The sequence below is a fragment of the Apus apus genome, chromosome 1 (assembly GCF_020740795.1).
Source record: "Apus apus isolate bApuApu2 chromosome 1, bApuApu2.pri.cur, whole genome shotgun sequence".
Taxonomy (NCBI): domain Eukaryota; kingdom Metazoa; phylum Chordata; class Aves; order Apodiformes; family Apodidae; genus Apus; species Apus apus.
Window position 1 is genome coordinate 7680334 of NC_067282.1, and position 19969 is coordinate 7700302.

Consider the following 19969-nt stretch of genomic DNA (forward strand, 5'->3'; position numbering starts at 1 on the left):
CCCCCCTTCGCCCCGCCCCGGCGGGCGAGAGAGGTGATGTCATCGCCCAGCGGGCGGCCGCGGGGGCGCGCGCCGCTCATTGTGCTGTGGCGGTGCCGCCTCCCGCTGCCAGCGGCGGGGGGGCCGCTCCTGCTGCACCCCCTGCTCCTCCTGCTGCACCCCCTGCTCCTCCTGCTGCACCCCCGGGCACCGGCCCTGCTCCTGCGCCGGCCCCAGGTGCCTGTCCGGCACCGGAGACGTCTCTCAGCCTCCCCCCGGAGGGGGTTGCTTTGCAGCGGGCTGCGCTGCACCCATCCCGCAGGGGGGCTTGTCCTGCCTTGGGGGTAGCTCGGCACCCAACCCCGAGTGGGGCTGCCCTGCGCCCAGCCCCGCCGCACCCGTCCCGGGGAGCTGCCCTGCTCCCCATCCCCGGGAGAGCGGGCTGCCGGGCACCCAGCCCCGGGGGCGGGGGGGGGGGGGCTGCACCGCGCCGGGGGCACCTCCGCACCTCCCCCCGGGTGTGCGGGGGCTGCACCGCACCCAGCCCCGCTCCCCTCAGCGTGGGGCGGCCCGGGGCTTCCCGCTTTTCTCCCACCGCCGCTGACCGGCTCCTGGCTCCCGCCTCGTTTTATGGTCGTGGAGAGGGAGGAAAAATCCCAAACCAGGTGAGTTCCCTACACCTCTATTTTATTTTTATTTTTTTAAATATGATTTTCCTCTCGCTTTCTACTCCCCCTCCCCAAACCCCCCCAGCCCCTCCCCATCTCCCCGCGCCTTGCCCCGCGCCGTCCCTTCCCCGACGGGGAGACGCGCTGCCGAGCGGGGCCGCGCCGCCTTCCCCTGCAATCGCTGGAGAAGAGAGGGGTGGGAATGAAACCCCCCAAAAGCCCCAGCCTTTGAGAAGCGAGAGGCGAACCCCTCCCCACCCTGCGAGCCCGCGGGGCAGGTGTGTCCCCGGCGCGGTGGCGGCTCCGGGATCAGCTGCGGCCGCCTGGGGATGCTCCGGGCGCCCCGGCACGGCGCGGTGCGGGGGGGGCTGTCCCGCTGCCACCCTGCCTTGGGTAACGGCGGAAAATCAGACGGGTTTTTAAATTGTTCCCGTGGAGTGCCGCTGAGCGCCTGTCTTACCGGGGGACGGGGGTGGGGGGGAATATTTTTTAAAAGTTGAACAAGCCAGATCTGCTTTAGGATGGGGTTTGGGATCCTGGCGTGCTACGTCATGCGGGTGATGTGTTTCTGACAGCCTCGTTCCTCCCCTTTTTTCAGGGAAATGGGGGGATTGGACTCACTGAGGCTCTTAATTCTGGCTGCCGGCCGCTGGTCCGGGTTTCTTTTCCAAGTCACGAGTGTGTGCCTTAAACCTTGGTTGGACAGCCCCACGGTTTGCTTCAACTTCCAAGTTACCGCTCGGCTCTTTTTCGCTTTTAATCATAAATACAAGCGGTGTGTGTATTTTAAACTTGTAAAAAAAACTTTGTGGTCCAGCAGAGCTTTGTTTTAGCGCGGCTTTTTACTTGTTTCTCCGTTCCTTGCTGTTTGCAAGATGCAATTCCAGTCCTTACTTGAGCAGTGCTTTGATATTAGTGCAAGGGCTGAGATGTATTTTTTCCTTAGTGCATAAGATCAGGATTTATTTTTTTCCCTGTTTTATACCTACATTATCTCTACATTTGCTCATGGACCCCAGACATGCAGTTTTGTGTTGGTGGCAGTGAAATGTGTGCACGCAGGGGGGTCCTGCTCACTTCAAATCTGTCAGCATCTTTCAGTGCCCTTTAAAGTTAATCCCCTCCAAAGCCCAACTTGGAGGCTGTTCTGAGAGCAGGAGGAGAGTGTGCTGCTGAGGTGATATTTTGATGTTCTTTCCCTCTGCTGCCTGTTTTGCTTCTGCACTTCTCTTGTGTAACTGGCACTGTGTGTCCTCTGGCAGACTCTGCCTGAGATCTCAGCGCTGGGGGACGGGTGACATGAGTCCAGTGGGGACAATAAGACTCCCTGTTTGGTTTGATCAAGATGTTTGTAAACACCAAGGCAGTGTTTGGGGTGTCCATGTGCAGTGCATGGTGTTTTACAGCCTTCCCTCTTCAAGTGGGATAGACCTGCTGCATCCACCCCTTCTCCTTGCATTTATTTTATCTGTGTTTTTTCCTTCCTTCCTTTCTGTTACTGACTCAAAGGGGAAGAACAACAAGGCATGTAGGAGTTGCCTTTGTTTGGTTGGTCTTTTTTTAACATTTTTGTTTCCTGGAAGGTCATTTTGCTCTTTATTTTACAAGAGAGGGAACTCATAATCTAATGCAGGGTTTCCCAGCTTGGTTGTAAAAGGGGAAGTTTTATAGCAGTGATTTTTTTATTATTTTTTTTTAGTTATGGAGAGAAGGCACTGGAAATGAAGTGATAACTTGAAAGCATAGCCTGGGAATTGTTGTGGGAAATATTGCTACAGAAGTTCTGGAGAACAAGCAGGGAATCTATGGCTGGAGACTTTTTAGTTTAAAAATAATTATTATTTTTTTGTTTGTTTAGGTTTTTTTCCAATGTCCCTCTTTTTAGTTCTGCTTTAAACGTATATCTATCTATAAATATGTGTTGGTATTATGCTTATTTTATTATTTTTCCAAATAATTAGACATCTTAAATTTAGAAAGACTTCTGACAATGTAGTCTCACATGCTAGGGTTTTCAAACTATATTATTCTCCAGCAAAAAGCAGATTAAAAAGGTATCTCAGAAATCTACACTGTTACATTAAGAAGATATTTTGCCTTGCAGCAACACAAATGCAGACACATAAAAAGATGGACCAAAGGCTGCAAATAATTCAATAGATGAGTGATTGCTGTGAAAAAATCAATTATGAATTATTAAAAATTAGGTCTACTGTACTGCAGTTGTTTCTCACATTTCCACCAAAACACTACATTTTCCTTTTCTCACAACATACTTTCTCTGTCATTTATCAATGGGAAAACTGCACAGGCTGTCCTGTCCCAAGGAAAGCATCAGGAGGCTTTAGCCATATGCTGAAATTGAAACAATATAGTAATAGACTTTACAGAATCCCATTGTATCTCTTTTTCTTGCATAGTCTGATTAGTTTTATCATATGCTCGTTGCATGGCTCTTCTACTCATGTTTTGATTTGTTCATCATAGCAACACCACCCAACATTGTGATACCTCCCTATTTTTGTGAAAATATAGTTTAACAATTGCTCACAATCTCCTCTGTTTCCTGGGGATTTCCATTGTTTCCTAGTAATCTTCACTTGCTCATTCCACTCAATAACAGGCTTCTGCTCACAATGGGTATTCTTATTTTTGTGCTCTAAACTGGTCAAATTAATTGTTAAAATTCCCCATGGAACAGATTCACCTACTGCTCTTGGCATTGGTAAGCAAGCAGTAACCTGTGTTATGTTCTGCAATTTGGCAAATTCTTTAATCCAATTAAATTTTCTTCTGGTACTTTCTTTGGGAGGTGTATTAGCTGTTCAGTTTCTACTATTTCTCACCTTCAGGTCTAACTTCTCATAATTCTCAGTAACATTTTGTCTCTCAATTGTTGTGTCAAACCAGGCTCCCACTAGCATCAGTCTCCAAATGAAAATCAAATCTATAACAACAATGTCAAATTTATAGGTAAAACTAGACTTATTTTTAGAGTTGTTTTTGAAGTCTCCAAATCTCTACTGATGATCTTCCATGAATGGGGAACCTTCTTCACTCTGGTGCACTATATCCACCCATCTGATTCTGCAATGTTGATGGCTGTAAAGGTAGTTAGCAACACTTGAAAGGGTCCAAATGGAGTGATTTGGAATAAGTGCTATTTGAGTTCTGATCCCTCAAAGACCTAAATGCAATGTATGCAGTTACTGTGATTCAAGAAGTCCCTGAGATACCAATCGCTGGACGCAGAGACACTATTCCAGGAAGGCAGCACTAAATATTTCCTCTGGTCTTTTACTTCATCCTCAATTTCTTACTAGTGTCCAGTTTCTGAGAGGGGATTCAGGGCTACATGGTCTCATAGCCATACTCTGTGTGGTTTTCTTGGATTTTAGTCCTGTTCTAAAGTTGAGTTTGATGTCCTTGATGGGCTTTTTAGTAAAGCCAGAAATCATATCTTTACAACAAGCTTTATCAGCATCGTCTGTGTACCCTGTGCTGTGGTGAATTACCCATCCCACCACTGCTGTACAAAGAGGTTCAAACTCTGCCCTTGGATGCTTGGGTGTCTCCCAACCTCATGTATGGAGGGACCCCAAAGACTGATGAGATGAGAGGGACTGGGAAGAGCCAGAGCTGGGGTGGACTTGCTGTCTTACAAGCTTTGCTATCTTCTCTGCTCCAGAGCTGATTTCTGAGTGGGTTTTGTGGCCTGGAGCCGGTGTCTAGTGAGGGAATTGGAGTTTCTGAAGGGAGAGGTGGATGGGTGCAGAAAGCTTTTTTTGGGGAACTGAGCAGTTGCTTCCCAGACAGGTGTGGGGAGCGAGCGTGAGAATTGAGGAGTGGGAGAAAGGTGTCTGTGGGCAAACTGAAACTCCCTTTGTTGCCTTCCAGTGCTTTCCTCTCTTGGCTATGTAGGCTGTGTGCTTCCCTTCCCAGGCCCAGCTGCCAGTGGTAGGTGTTGCTTGCAGCCTGAGCTGGGGTCTTCAGGGCTCTCTAATGCAAGCTGCAGAGCTCTTGCTTTTGCCTTTGGAGCCATTTGCTCCCTGCCATGAGAGCCAAGCTGACATCTACCAACTGGGTTTTTTTGTGGGTGGGGTATTGAATTGTTGAATTTTTCTTGTTTTTACATAAATTTTAGCCAAACAAAAAAATTACATTAGTTGAAAATTAGATAAATGACTTTTGTAATTTCAAAAGAGCATATTGTCTTTTATTTAGGGCAGAAGCAACAGTTTGAATGCAAGCCTTACTCTTGGCAAATACAGGAAGAGGAGTGGGGAATGTGCTAGGAGCTAGTTGATGTGTATTGCCGAAAAAACACCAAGGCAGTGTGGAAGTTTGAGAGATTTGTTGCAATAATGTGCCTGGCATGACAGGAGTGCAGGAAATAAGCACAAGGTGGGCATACCTGACAGTAGTGAGGCTGTTTGAACATGGAAGCTTGTATGGATGCTTGCAAGACTTCAGAGCAGGAGATTTGGGAGACAATAAAATTGTCTTCTGTATTACAGATGCATTTCTGACACCAAAAACATAGATGTGGTTGGAGAGTTCTTGGGGCAGAGATGCTCAGCAACAACTGCTTTGGCTGGAGGACAAATGAAATGACCTAAGGCAATATTCTGATTGACTCTCTAGTTTCTGTAATTTCATTTTGCAGCAAGTCATTTAGCTTCCTGCCCCCCCCCCAATGATTCTGTCAATAACTAACTAAATCCTCATTTTATTTTTAATGGCTCTCTTACAGCAGGAAACGACAGATCTGCCATGTTTGTCATACAATCCTGGTGTCTCTTGGCTGGTTTGTGCTTAAATAATGAATTTCAACTAGAGAGGTTGAATCAAATATTCCTCGGGTGTTAATCTGTTGAATTAATTAGGTCAGAACAAGGATGAACTTGTCCCTTAAAATCATTGTCAGTATTTAAACAGAGTTTAAACCAGTTTAAAGTCTGTCACTGTTACAGCAGTTTCATAACTAATCCGTGCTACTAAACATTGACCCTGCATAAGGTATTAGTGAGATTTGTGTTATAATGTCATTTGATTTCACCCTGCGCAGAGAAAAATCATTAGAGAGCTTTGTTGCATCATCCTGGGGGTAGATATTTAGGGTGCAAACAGCTTGGCACTTAATTGCTATTTGTCATCTCGCCTTGCCTGGAGTTACTGCTGTTGCTACACTGCACTTCCCTCTGCCTGCAGAGAGAAGCTTCTCTCTGCACTGCTCCTGAATATACTACAGGGAAAACTTAAACCACATGTAAGTTAACCTAGCTATTAGCTTCCTGAGACACTTAGGGAATACTTGTACAGAGGAGAAAACCTTCAGTTAGGTCTTGCATTGCTCGATGCAGATTGAGCCTCATGGAAATCTGCTGCTGTCCTTTTAAAGCTCACAGGATACCTGTTTGTTTTCTTCCCTTTTAGCAAAAATGCTTTCTTTTGGGTACTGGGGAACTAAAAGTTGACTGTAACTTTAAAGTATCTGAATAGTGTTTTCTTTTAGACCTTGAAAAGAGTAATGGGAAAGGGAAGTGAGAGACGAGGGAGGAGAGGAAAGGCTGTGCTGGCATGAAAAAAGATGAGCTTGCACATGTTTTCTCAAAAGACTGTATCCTGTAGGGTGATTTTAAAAGGAGTAAAAAAAAAAAAAAAGTGTTAGAGATGCCAAAGTGTACAGAACTCAAGCAGTGCTTGGATAACTCTGTTCTGCTAAAGTTGCTCTCCACAGAGAGAGAAACATAATGCAGGGTCCCAGCATCCCAACCCGCTGCTGTGCTGCTGTTTGTCTGTCATGAAGTTACCAAAAACTAAGCTCTACTTTTAATTTTTTTTTATTAAGCAATAAGTCAAAAGACTTACTCAAAGGACTGCATGTGTGCATTTAAAATGGGAGCATTTCTTGAGATAAATCCAGCCTACTATGTGTAAAAGAGAATTGCCATGGAATCTTACAGGTTAGCGCTGAGCCTTGAAAATCAGTTTGTTTGGAACAGTGAAGAAAATTCATCTGACTCCATACAAGACTCTCATATCCTGCAGCAGGAATCAATTGCATGTGCTTTCTAGAGTGTTTTGGACTGAGCCCCTCACATCTAAAAATAAAGGAGCTTTTATTGCTTTGGTAGGAGGGATCGCTCCCTCACTTATCTGTGGAAGTATGGGATCCTTCTCCAGAGTCACCAAGTGGTGAGAATAAAATATTGCAGTTGGAAGGGACTTACATTGATCATCTAGTTCAACTGCCTGACCATTTCAGGACTGACCAAAACTTAAAGCATGTTGTTCTCCCTCCCTGAAGACATTAAAAAACCCCACCTGGATGCGTTCCTGTGTGAGCTATTCTAGGCAGGGAGGTTGGACTAGACAATCTTTTGAGGTCCCTTCCAACCCCTAAGATTCTCTGAAGGCCATTGTTCAAATGCCTCTTACACACTGACAGCCTGGGGGAATCTACCACCCCTCTGGGAAACCTGTTCAGGGCTTGGCCACCCTCTCAGTAATTAAATGCTGCCTACTGTCCAGTCTAAACCTCTCCTGGTACAACTTTGAACCCTGCATCCTGTCACTGGAAACCAGAGAGAAGAGCTCAGCACCTCCATCACTACCTCCTCAGGAAGCTGCAGAAAGCAGTGATTTCACCCCTCAGCCTACTGTTCTCCAAACTAAACAAGCCCCAAGTCCTCAGTTGCTCCTTACAGGACATTTCTTCCAGCCCTTTCACCAGCTTTGTTGCCCTCCAACAAAGCGGCTCAGTACCAGCTTGAGAGGAACTGCTGACACGGTTGTTCCCATCTGCCTTCTCTGTGCTTGTTGTCCATCTGCTTCAGTCTCCCCTTGCTCCAGTGCAACTTCCTCTCTGCTTTTCTTCTATCTAGTGATGTTCAGCAATAACCTTTTGGAGCTTGGATGAAAATGAGTCTCAGTGGAATGCTGTGGATGGGTGTAAATAGAGACTGTAATCTGAAGAAGACCAATAGGGAACAGGCTACTAAAAGTGTTGGATGGAAAGAAGAACATGTATCTGATTAATAAACCATCCCACCTATGCTCTCCCCTCTGGCAGATGGAACTTAAGGCATGGGAACTTCTCAAGCCCTCCTGTCTTTCCAATGATCACTCTTTTGCTCCAACTACCCATTCATCCATTGATATGAAAACTGGGGGGAGATCCAGAAAAAAACACCAATCCATGTTCATGTTGCTGATTCCAAGATCACCACTTTGAGCTGAGAGGTAAATGCCAACTCATAGATTTACAGGTGATCAAAGAAATGGTGAAAGAGATTGCCAGGGTTAGAAAATAAATTGTATTTCTAAACCGCCCAGATCTTGGGTTTGCTGTGTTGCAAAGAATGCTTTCAGTAATGAAAAACTGACTTGAAAAATAGTCATTAGCACTTCTCTGTGATATAAATTTCATTGCCTGAACTCAAAGTAATGGAAAATAGATCAGTCGAGGCTTTTTATCTCACAAGTTTTTAAAGGAAGACAGCTTCATGTCTAATTAGTGACACTTTGTCCATGGTGCCATCTCTTACCCTTCCAGGGTCCAACGCATGGTGTTTTCATGGCAGTTGTGGCTGCAGCATGGGAATATTTACTTAAAATAACATCGTTTCTTAAAAGGACAGTAAGACAAACTTGTATATTAATTGATTTCTTACACAACCTGAATTCTTGTTATTGACCTCAATAAATCCCCTAAGGGGTCTCAGTGTTGTGTGGTCTTGTTTTCCTGTTGCTTTCTGATGGCAGGAGGGGGTTTTAAGTTCCATCTTTTCCAACACTGAAGATTCAAGCTTCATTATAATGGCTACTGAAGTTGATTAACTGGGGGAAGAGAGTGCCACTTAAAAAAAAAGAATCCTTTTGTTTGTTTGTTCTTGCTTTATAGCTATTCATTCAAACACCTGAAATTCAAATGTAGGGTTGAAAAAAGCTTTCCTGACTCATTTGATAACCCCGTTAGTCCTCTGCAAACATCAGATTATTCCGTTCTGAGATGAATAGTATTTGGAGGTGAAAAATCAGGTAGCCTGCAATCCCCGTGGGATTATCAGTTAATTTTTGTGTTTTGGGAAAAAGGTTCCGGGAAATAACATTAGCCTTTTTATTCTTGTATCTCCTCTGAAATTCCTGGTGCATCATGACCTGTGGAGAAAAGGTATTAACTTGGATAAACCTGCAGCAGTGAGTTTAATTAAAATCCCAGTGAAGATTGGAGTAATCTGTAGCTTTCATAAGAGTGTAAGTGCAGATTTGGGATTTCTGTACTTTTTTGGGCTGCTGAGAACCCTGGGATGGCTGGTTCCAGTGTCAGGTTCCACGTCCTGGTTGGGTGGAGGTGTAGAGGCAAGTTCAGGCTGTGTGGTGGTGGGTTTGGGCTCTGCTCCTGTTGTCTGTAATGCCTGTTTTTGTGGCATAACTACAGAAATGTGCTTTCACTCTGAAGGGATCATTTTTACATAGTTTGGAGCTAATTCCCCGTTTTCTATCTAAAAATCTGCTAAGTGAAGAGAAAATCTGCATCATCAATATTCCTCTGGCCTTGTGGGCAGTAGTGGCCTCCTGTCTGTAGCCAACAGAAGACCAAAGCACCCTCTGATTTCTTACCTATTTGATAATGCAAAAATCCCCACTGTAAATATTTGCTCTTGAGACCATTAGAGAATTATGGGGTATTTTTTAAACAATGTTGGGTCTAATAAAAAAAAATAATCATGCAGAGACTGTATCTGAGCTGCATGTACCAGGAGCTTGAAACATCAGAAGTAAAGTCAGTGCCTGATTTCTCTATTGCATTTGTCCTTGTTCTGAACAATTTGTTCCTTCTAAAAAGGGAACTGTGCCCATTTTCTTCAAGCCAGCAGTATTCACATTTCTAAAATATGGCAGTAGCGTTTTGCTCGGTTAGATGGATGTGTGTGTGTGCATAGAACTCCCAAATAAACCCAGGTTTCTCTTAACTCTTTCATTTCAGCAGGCCAAGATAAACTCAGAGTCGAGCTCTTAACTCGGAAAGAATTGATTTCTGTTCAACCTATTTAGGATAGGGAGACATGAGGTTGGAAACTGCTGTGTGGTGCCTATAGGAATGAGGTTTCCTCTTGTGACCTGCTGTTGGATGTTGCCGTGCACTGACCATCTCTTGCAGGGATGTCATCTGTGTTCAGTGCAGAAATTAACTGTGTCTTTTTAGCAGTCAGTAAACCCCAAATTCTGAAGGCTTTTTTGCCTCCCCTCAAAACTGGCAAGCAAACAAATATATCCATATTGTGATCCTGAGTACTTCTAATTGTTTGTAAACTCTGGAAGCTACTTCTGTTAATGTAGAGAGTTTCCTTCTACTAGGAAGCCTTTCTTTCCTTTTTGGTTTGTTTTTTTTTAAGTAGCAGTTTTGTTGTCACAGTTCAGCAGGAAAACTGTCTTGGTGCACTTGCCCTTAGCTGTGCAGGTCCCTGTATGTCACCAGGAAGCAGAAGTGTCTTCAAATGCCTGTGAGAAGTGTCTGCTGAGTCATCTTGGCCATCCCTGTGCTGCAGACATTTGCGACTCCCCTGTCCTGTGTCTTTATATATGGTTATTATGGACCATTCATGAACTTTCTACTGCAGATGTGGATGTAGCATGGGGAATTTTTAAAGCTCCTTCTCAAGCTGCTGCATGGCAAGAGGCATCTGTGCTTCCATCATTAGTAACTTCACCTTACTCATCATAAACCTTCACTCTTTTGTCAATGGCCATCCCGTTTATATCGGAGTTGTCTCTAGCCTGTTGTGCCTCTGAACTGGGAAACTGCTTGGTTGAAGCAGTTGCTAGGTTAGTTTCTTTTTGGGATGGTGTCCCCAGGCATATTCACTTTGCAGCCATGCATGTGGCTAGCTGGTGTTTAATAATAAAACTATCTTTAAAACAAATCCCCCTGGTTAGAAATTCAGAACTGAAGAAATTAAAAATAAATTGAGTATTGACTTGCACAGCATAATAACCAAGGACAACATTCATTGTGGGCAGAGGCTAGTTCTGTTAGAATAAAGGAGGCTGATCGTGAAATAAATATTAAATAAAGTGTCTCATTAAGTTCTACAGTTTTACAAAAGCTGTCGCCACAGGGAAGAAGAACCTGGCATGAAGTGGTGTTTGTTTACTGCAGCTGTCAGTCAGCGCAGCCCTGAGCGTGTTGCATCAATTCGGAGAGGAGCCATTAGTAACCAGGCCATCCTGCTTCAGTGTCAGACTCCTTGCTGGAAAATGTGTGAAACTACAGAAAAATTCTTTCCATCTTGTTCACAACGTCTTTCACAATGTTCCTCATTTTGCTTGGTGACATCAGTTCTTGGTGATGCAGAAGAAGGCTTTAAAATTATTTCCTGAGCAATGCTGGGTGACGCTTAGTTAATGAATATAGTTATGGGTATCTGACACTCTGGAAGGCTGGTCCATTCCCAGTTCAGCCTCTGATGCAGTTTTTGAGTCATTCCTCTCTTTGTTCCTGTATTTATGCATAGATTGGATTTTATTATCCATTATAAGGTCTTTGGGATAGGGCTTTTGCTTGTTTGTCCCTACTTGGGATGGTGAGAATCTGCAATTCTCTGCAATCTGTAGGTGTTGCTGTGACATGAGTAACCCGTGCTTTAACCTGGGGGAGAGGGGAAATAGCCATTAGTGATTTTGGGGAATGTCAGTCTGTTTAATTTCACTGCAAATCAAGCAATATAATTCATAGTTTCATCTAGAAAGATGTATTCTGGACTTTGAAGGCAAGACAATGATGTTCTGCATCTGTGTTGTGTTTATAGGCAAGTCACTTCTAAACTTTATGTTTCTTGGTTGCCTCCATCTGTAAAATGGTGATAACTTCAGAGGGATGCCTTGAATATTCATCAGTGATGTATTGTATGCTGCAGAAGAAAAGTGTTATGGGCAATGTTAATGAAGTTTATTGCTCAGCCTCACTGCGGCGGTGCCTTGATCAGTCTTTCAAACATCCACAGTCTCCACAATGAGCACTAACAAATTCTTCACGGGACTTTGATGTAGTTGACAATAATAACTTCAATTTATGTGGGGCTTTTCCTTTGGAAGAGTGCCAAAGAGTTTTATAAACTGTAATGCAAACCAGAGTGTAAATATTGCTTCAGCAGCCACCAGCTATCAGTGAGGTGCTGCGTGATGGATATTGCAGCTGGCAGCCATGTGTGAGGACAGCAAAAAAGAAAAGTAATATTGCAAGTGGTGGAGGTGACACAGGAAGGGAAATAGGAAGACAAAATGTCAGTACCTGAGTTGCAATTTTTAGCTTTGACGTACTCAGCAATTCCTAGAGATCAAGTGACCCTCAAGTGAAACAGGACATTTTTGTTGCAGTTGAGCAGAAAGAGCCCTACTTACTCTCAGAGGGTTCTTTTCTTGCAGAACATGTGTGGGTTTGGAGGTCTTCTCTCAAACACTATGCTACAACAATGTGTATTTCAGTAGTTTCTCAGCCTGGTAGGACTGTTTGTATAATGTCCTCTTAGGGAGGCAAAAGGCACAGTCACTTGACATTTGCTCTGTACATTGAAAAGGCTTTGAAGTATAACCCAGATAACTATGGTTTCAGATTGAACTTTCATTAATCCTAAAGGTGTGCAAGGGCAGGCTGGATGGGACTTTGAGCAACCTGGTCTAGTGGGAGATGTCCCTGCCTGTGGCAGGGTGGTGGGAACTAGATGATTTTAAGGTCCCTTCCAACCCAAACTGTTCTATTATTTTATAACCTTTGGGCCTGTTGGCTGGCTAGATGTTTGCATAAGCTTGTTTTCCTTAGAAAATAGGGTTAAAGTCTGTGTAATGCTTTAAGGAGAGAGGACCTTGTTGAATTAGAATGCTTGTTTGGCAGTACTCATCCAAAGCTTGCCTGGCATGGAGAAGAGGTTGCATGGTATCATCTTTAGGCTTGGTATGGGCAAACCAGTATTTCTGTTTGGAGCACTCTGGGCTAATGGAGACCTCAACAGTCAATAGAGCATAGTTTGAGGTTTAGCTTCTTACCTGGCTGTATGCTTACACCAATCTTTACAATGAAAACAAGGCACAAAGCATAATTATAGCCTGGTGGGTGAATTTGTATTTTTGGTAAGTTGTATTGATGGACTTAGCAATACAACTATTTAAAGCCTCTGTGTCCAGGGTTCTGGTCTTTATAGATATTTAAAGCCCCATAATTTCTATACTTCTCTAGGCCCCACCCTCCATTAAATATATATATTGATAGCAGCCAATGACTGCATTAATGTTTAATCCAGGATATTTTTCAGTTTTAGGATCCCATTCATCCATATTGCTGAAGTCGATTCCTCCTAGAAATACAATGCTAATTAGAGCAGAGGGTGATTTGCAAGCGTTGCTGTGACACATGTAACGAACCTGTCTTGTTTTTATCCTTTCATTACCTTCACTTATGACTTGGTGTACCATCTTGAGTAGGACTGCACAAAGGAGGAGTGTGAATTTTTCACTTGCATGTAAATGGCTCTTTGGGCGGGTGTTACAAGGAATCAAGCAGTGCTATGCAGAAAAAAGTGTCCACTATGCAAAAAAACTTTGATAGCTAGTGGTTCAGATGTTGCTAATAATAAGAGTCTTTTATTCTTCTGGTATTGCAAATGTGCCTTTCAAATGGACAAGGTGATTGGTATGATTTAGGAAGAGAATTGTTATGGAGACCAGCTTCCTGTCATCAGCACCCATCTCCTTCTAGGAAGAGAGGGCTTGTAATTTGTGTGCTCTTCTTAAAGGGATAATATACTAATTGAATCTTAGTATCTGTTGTGACACACAGGATACATTGGGAAAAGTTGTCAACTGAAACAAGCTGGATTTCTCACGTGTTGGGAGTGTGGGCTGTTCTCAGGGGCTGAAGGACTGATGTACACGCAGTTTTGTGAAGCTCGTTTGGCATTGGAGGGTTTTGTCCAAGGCTCTGACATTTTACCCTCCAACTTCTGTGGGGTTTTTTTTGTGTTTTTTTTTTTTTGTGTTTTTTTTTTTTTTTTTGTGTGTTTTTTTTTTTTTTTTTAAAAAAGGAACATCTGTCATTTCATCCTAACCCTGAAGTGGTTCCCAGTGTGCCTCAGTGTGTGGTTGAGGTAATTTGTCCTTTTGCAAAGGACAAGCTCGTCATGGCTATTTTTGCTGTTCCTGGGAAAGTAAAGGTCCCTTCCATCACACTTCTGCTTTTGTGTGGGAAGGCCTCCCTCTGAACTGTCTCAGAAATCCCTCCAAACAGTGAAAATACATCTCATGACACTTAAAATCCTTCCTCGTAATTCCCTGCTCCCCTGCTGTTTCTAAGAAACCTGACCCATGTGCTTTCAACTCACCATCTCAGCCTGATGGGGCTGGGAGGGATTGCTGTTCTCTGTGGGTTAGACCTGGAGGAAAGTGAGTGACATGGGAGTAGTAACAACCTGGTTTTTCCACTAAGAGGCAGTTGGATAAGCCTCAAGAGGGGAGACTTGCTGCTTTAAGTTTAAGGTTGGCCCACCAAGCAGGATGTCTTCTTCTACCTCTTGCTTCTGTTCATTGCTGCAGCATCCTGTGGCCCATGGTTGTGTCCTAAGTAACTATGCAAACCCAAAACACCACTTCCAGCTGGCAGATCTCAGTGCTTTCTGGTGAGTGACAGCAGGTCATGGTCACAACCAGGCAGGGAAGGCCAGGTAACAGGAGAGTTTTGAGAAGGAGACAGCTTGGTGGATGTTTGCAGGGAGATGTGACCATACATGAGAGCATGCTTGACACTGCTGTTCTTGTGTTGAGGATAATTAGTGGTATGCAGGCTAGCCTGTAAAATAAATGTGAAAAGTAATCATCAGGAGTTGAGGAGCCATGGAAGGCAGAACAATAGGAAACCCTGAAGATGCAAATGAGGAAAATTGGGAAAGTTGTACTTCAATGAGATTTTTTTTTTTAAATAGGGGTGCCAGTGATGGAAAATGAGATCTCTCAAGGGCAGAGAGGGACAATCATAATAACTGAAATGTCATGGGATGCTGGGTTGGAGTAACCCTGAAGGGACTTTGATTTTGTTTTTAATAGGGCTTGACTGATGTACTTCTGCAGGAAAGAGCTCTGTGCCAGCAGAGGTTAAGCCAGTTCTTCACAGGAGTAACCTGTGTGAATGGTGAAGCTGCTAGCTGGTGAGGCTTTGGCTGGGGAGGGAAGGGTTTTTCTCTGAAGCAAAGGGAAGAGATGGTTTACAAAGAGGTAGATGATACCCATTTTGAGCTGAAAAACTTTCTGAATAACTATTATCAGCTCCTGGAGCTTCAGAGCTGCTTTTGCTGTCCAGGCATCTTCCAACCTGCAGCACAAGGATAAATGGTATTTTCTTGCCATTCACAGCTTTACTAGTTCAACTGCTGCCTGCATAAATTAGGATAGAAGGCATTTCTGCTGGAGTCTGGGGATTATTTATTAGATTTAGTAGATAGAGGAGAATCTGGGCAGTTGCAGAATGTTGGGATGTGGTCTTGTCTGCATGGAGAAACAGTGAAGACTCTCAAGGGAAAGCTGCAGCATCACAACCTGTCCTTCAGCACCTTGGAGCGAATAGGGGAAGAAGCTAGAAGAAAGAATTATCTTTCCTATTTTGGTAGCTGTAACTTCTAGACAAGACTTATTAATTTAAAAAGAGAACTTCCTGAATACAGCCCAGAAATAGTTCCCAGAGAAGAGTACCAGCCCTCTTACACCCTTCTTGCCAGACAAAGACGAAAATGCCTGTAGAGAGCATGATCTCAGGGCATTGGAAGGCAGGTAGTGAAATTGCAGACTGAAAAGAGGCACATCATGGATAGCAGAGAGAAGCAAAAGAGAGTTGGGAGTGGCAGGGGCGAAGGAGGCTGGAGAGGTAAACTAGTCCAAGGAAGAGAGCACGAGGCTTAGGTCTGGTTACATTGGGCTACTCCCAAATTCCTGACCTTGGGCAAATCACTGTTGCTTTTTCCTGTCTTGCCTGTCTGTACTAAGTGTGCTTTCAAGATGGAAAATAATGCTTATTAAGTGATTTCTGTATAGTACTGAGTACAGTGAGACCATCAGCCTGGCTTGGATTTAGGTGTTATCACGGTAGAGATTTGAAGTTACTTTTAATTATGAGAAAAGGGGGAAAATGTACGTACTGCACAGCTTCCTCTCCCTTTGAAATCTAAAGGATGTACATGTGGGCACACACATGATAGAAAGCATCCTTGGGCATTTCCTCCATGCAACAGTTAAATGTTGAGTGAAGCTTTTGAGTTGTATCTCCAACCTTTTAAAAATGCCACAGGCCCTTTACATCATGATAGGCCAGAAATTGCAATATAATCTCTCAAAGCAGAATTTGTATTTACGTTGTTGGAGTTCATGCAACCTTCTGTACAGCCTAGGACGAAGAAAACTTGTATCATGCACACTTAGGTACCAAAAAGTAGCAAATAACAAAAGTGAGAAGAACATTCTGAGAAGTGGACGAAGCAGAGAAGCCACACACATGGGGTCTGTGGTGCTCCTCTTGTGCTCTTTAATAATCCAGCTGATGTTTGAGGATTTTTCATGTTTGAGTAGTTGTTTGTTGTAATGGCATAATGAAATGAATAATTTAACTCAATACAATATTATCTTTTTAATCATGACTTCCTAATCCCGATGTGGTCATTCCAACCAGGATCTGGATCTGTTCAAATATTACATTTGTGTTGAGGGCGAAGGAGATGATGTTTTTAACTATGCTTGGATCTTACTTTGCTGGCTTTGGGGCAGACGTATTCTGGCTCCAAAAGGCACACACTGTCTTCACTGACTGTTTAAGTGTAATTAATAAATATAAAAAGAAATGCAGACATGGTGTTTTTTGAGTCTTGTTATCTGGAACTCTTGAATTGCACCTGGGGAGTCTCACTCAGTTACCCAGTTTCATGGGAGATAGAAGAGAGGTATATTAGTTGCCAAGAAAAGAAACTCAAACCAGTTTAAGTGAGAATTTGGAGCTGCCAGCTGTCACCCCAGGCAGTATGTGAGGCTACTGCAGAGCAGCAGAAACAGGGCCAAGCAGAAACCAAGCAGTGGATTGGCAGGCCTACAGTGAAACTTGGATTTCTCCACTGGAGGTGAAGTTCTTCAGTCCAGGGACCACAAAGATATGGAGCACTTGTCTTTGCCAGGAGTCAGTCCACATTTCTATGCCAAAACAATGCTCAAACCTGTCCATTTGTATTGCACCCACAAATGGGATACTTGACACTTAGCACCTAATTTTCACTGATAGACTTGGGTTGTTCTGTGCTTTTAACAAGTGCCTCTGTTTTATTATAGGAGGGTGTGTTAGCTGGGCTGCAGTGACTGTTGTTCAGGCTGGCACTGAGAGTTGCACTCAAACCTGTTCCGTGCTCAGTGTTGGAATTCAGATTCCCAGATCCAGTTAGTCTTAAGATTACTGCTTCTGCTGAAGTTCCTTGCACAGAGCTGTGCAGGATGGATGGATCTGGTCTTTGCAGTGCATATAGGGACTGTCACATAGGGAAGGATAAAATCTGAAGTGCCATGTAGGATCTGTCCTGCAAACAGTTGTCAGCAAAGCCAAAAAAGTCATGTTGTGACTTCCAGTCTTGGTCCTTACCTTTTTTCCTGCTGAGAGGATAAGTTTTTTCTCTCATTTGGGGTACAGTCCTGGATATCCAATTTCAGTTGCATATAGTATAGAAGTACATGTAGCACAGACTAGAAATAAATACAGAATTTTTAAAGTCCTTTCTTTGCTTTTGATGGGCTCCCTTAGACGTGAAATCTGTTTATAACTAATGACAATTTGCTGTGCAGTAGGAGCTGGTGCTTCTGCATTGTGTTGTACTTGATGGGAATGTGCTGTGCTGGGGGGCAAGGCTCTGCTTCCATTTGGTGGAATAGATGGCAAACTAAAACATGAAGAGAGAGTTCTGTATTTTACTAGATGAGAATGCCTTATGTTGAGTTTTGAATTACAATTAGTGTTTTTGGGTAGACTGCCCATTTTGTTCTAGAAAGAACGGTGACAATCCAAATAATTCTGTCTAAAAATGGGGAAGTACAAGAAATGAACAAATGTGAGATGTTCCTTACCCCCAGTAAGCACAGTCTGTCTGGCTCACACCATCTCCTTTGATAAACTGTATCCTAAAGAAAAATGTCAATATATTTAAGAAGCTACTAATGCAGTCTTTTTTTGTGACTGAAACACTTTCCTTGTTTGTCAAGATCTCGAACACCTGAGTGTAGCCAGCTGGCAGTAACCTCAGGACAAAGTCTCCTAGTCAGGATGAAAAACATCTGCGCTCTCACACTTCTTCAGCTTACAGGAGTAAAACTATGTGGTGTCCAACAGTGTCAGCCTGCTCTGGTGTAATACCTTAAAGATAATTATTCTTGCTTGGTTTTGGTTTTATTTGTTTTCCTTTTCCTTTGTCAGCCTGCCTTTTAATTCCTCTTTGGCCTGTGGTTTTTGCCTTGCCCAGTCCTCTCTGCATCCACCCATGTGTGGAGCGTTTCTGGATTGTTGTGGACCCAGAACTACTCGAGGACTGAACATGGAAGCCTGCAGCCCTTACAGGGAAGGGATGCTGTGGGATTGGCATGCCAAGTGGCACTCTGGCTGTAGGCCTGCATGGAGAGATCCTGTTTTCTGTGGGTTTGACTTACTGCCAGGGTGAAAGAGCCGAGTTCTCTTGTTCCTCGGGCTGTGATTGCATTCCTAGTAACTTCAGCAGCATCAACATTTCAGCTCTATGGTGTGGGTAGGGGTTAATTTATGAGGCGTGTGGCACAATTCACAGTGTGCAAGCTGAAAAGTTACTGTGGAAATCTATTTATCTCATACTCCATACAAAGTTGACCTCATTCTGGTCTGTGCAGGCTGCAGATGAGCTGTCTCACCCGCAGTCCTGCAGGTACAGCCTGGCTGGGGAGGAGGACAGTGATGAATCTCCTTCCTTCTGCTTGATATCCAAAAGATAAAGGATCCAAACTAATTATCCTTGTTATACCCTGTTGCCTTTAACTCATTTGCCTGCGCATCCCTGATTGTGCCTCAGTTTTGTGGGTGAAGCTGGGGCCACTTTGGTAGGACACGGTCCTCTGCATGCGTACGCAGCCAGCGTTGGAATGCAATGGTGCAACTTCGTACACAGCTGCTTTTTGGGGAATATTAGGGAAGGAGCTTGTGGCTTTCATTAGAGAAGGGGCTGCTTTCCAGCCAGCCACACATGTGAAGTTGTGCAACTTCTGGTTCCCCCGTGCAATTACAATGGAGAGGGGTGGCAGAAAAAAACATAGAGGAGCATCGCTTACAACATCGTATAATAAACATTATTCCTTTGGGTCCTGGTATTCCTTTTAAACAAAAGGCCTTGCGTTGGAGCCTGGGAGTGAAGAGAAAAAATTGCAGGAAGGGAAGGGCTGGAGACAAAACCAACCGAATAAGACCTGGTGGTGAAATGAGTGATATCAATCTGCTGCTTGGATATCCTCAACTTTGCAGATTTTTTGAGTGCAGCCAAAAAACCAAAAGGCAGCCTGGCTGGAAGGAGCAGGTTCTCTGGGGACCTGCTTGTGCAGTTGCAGCCAAATTATCTCCCGCCTATATTCAGAAAATCTACTGCACTGGAAGGTGTGTGGCACTGGTGGTTCAGACAGGGTGTGAGGCACTTTGGGTTACATGTGTGCAGCAAATACCAGGGTGTCTTTGCTACCTGTTTGACAGATTAAAACTCTCACAGATCTCCATGGGTTTGCTTTGTTTTGAGCACATGTGAGGAAACTCCCATTATTGGACACATGGCAAGAAATGCTGCGGAGGTGCTGAGTTTGGGGAGCAAGGGAAGGGACATGTGCTGCTGCTGGGTTCCCTGGACATGCTGTACAAGCAGCTTCCCTCAGGGGGCTGGTGGTGGAGCTGTCATGGAACTGAGACCCCCCCCCCCCAGCTAGTTCAGGCTCCCTTTGGCAGGCAAGAAGTCACCACATCTAAAAGCACATGATTCTCATTACCCGCGCCTGGATGTCTGCTGGGGCTGAATTGCCTGGATCCCTGAGAGCTGCTCAGTAAGAAACAGCAAACATTTTTCCTGGGAAGGAGCAGCTGTTTATATATAGTATGCAGTGGATTCACAGCCGATTATTAGGAAAACATTCCTTTCTAGTCATAAAAAAGGGCATTTTTGTTGTGCGCTCTAAAAGGCACAAGTCGGAGAGTCAGGGATTTTCATTTGCCATGACAACCAGTGAAACTGCAGAGCCATGTGATTTCT

General features: G+C 44.0%; 1 protein-coding gene across 1 annotated transcript in view; it reads left to right on the top strand.

The window, feature by feature from the left end:
- The first annotated feature begins 489 nt into the window (after positions 1 to 489).
- Positions 490 to 19969, top strand: part of RAB30 (RAB30, member RAS oncogene family) — a 50466-nt gene continuing 30986 nt past the window's right edge. Inside the window, exon 1 of the mRNA XM_051621045.1 lies at positions 490 to 644. The gene's annotated coding sequence lies outside the window, so the exon portion shown is untranslated. The remainder of the gene's footprint in view (positions 645 to 19969) is intronic.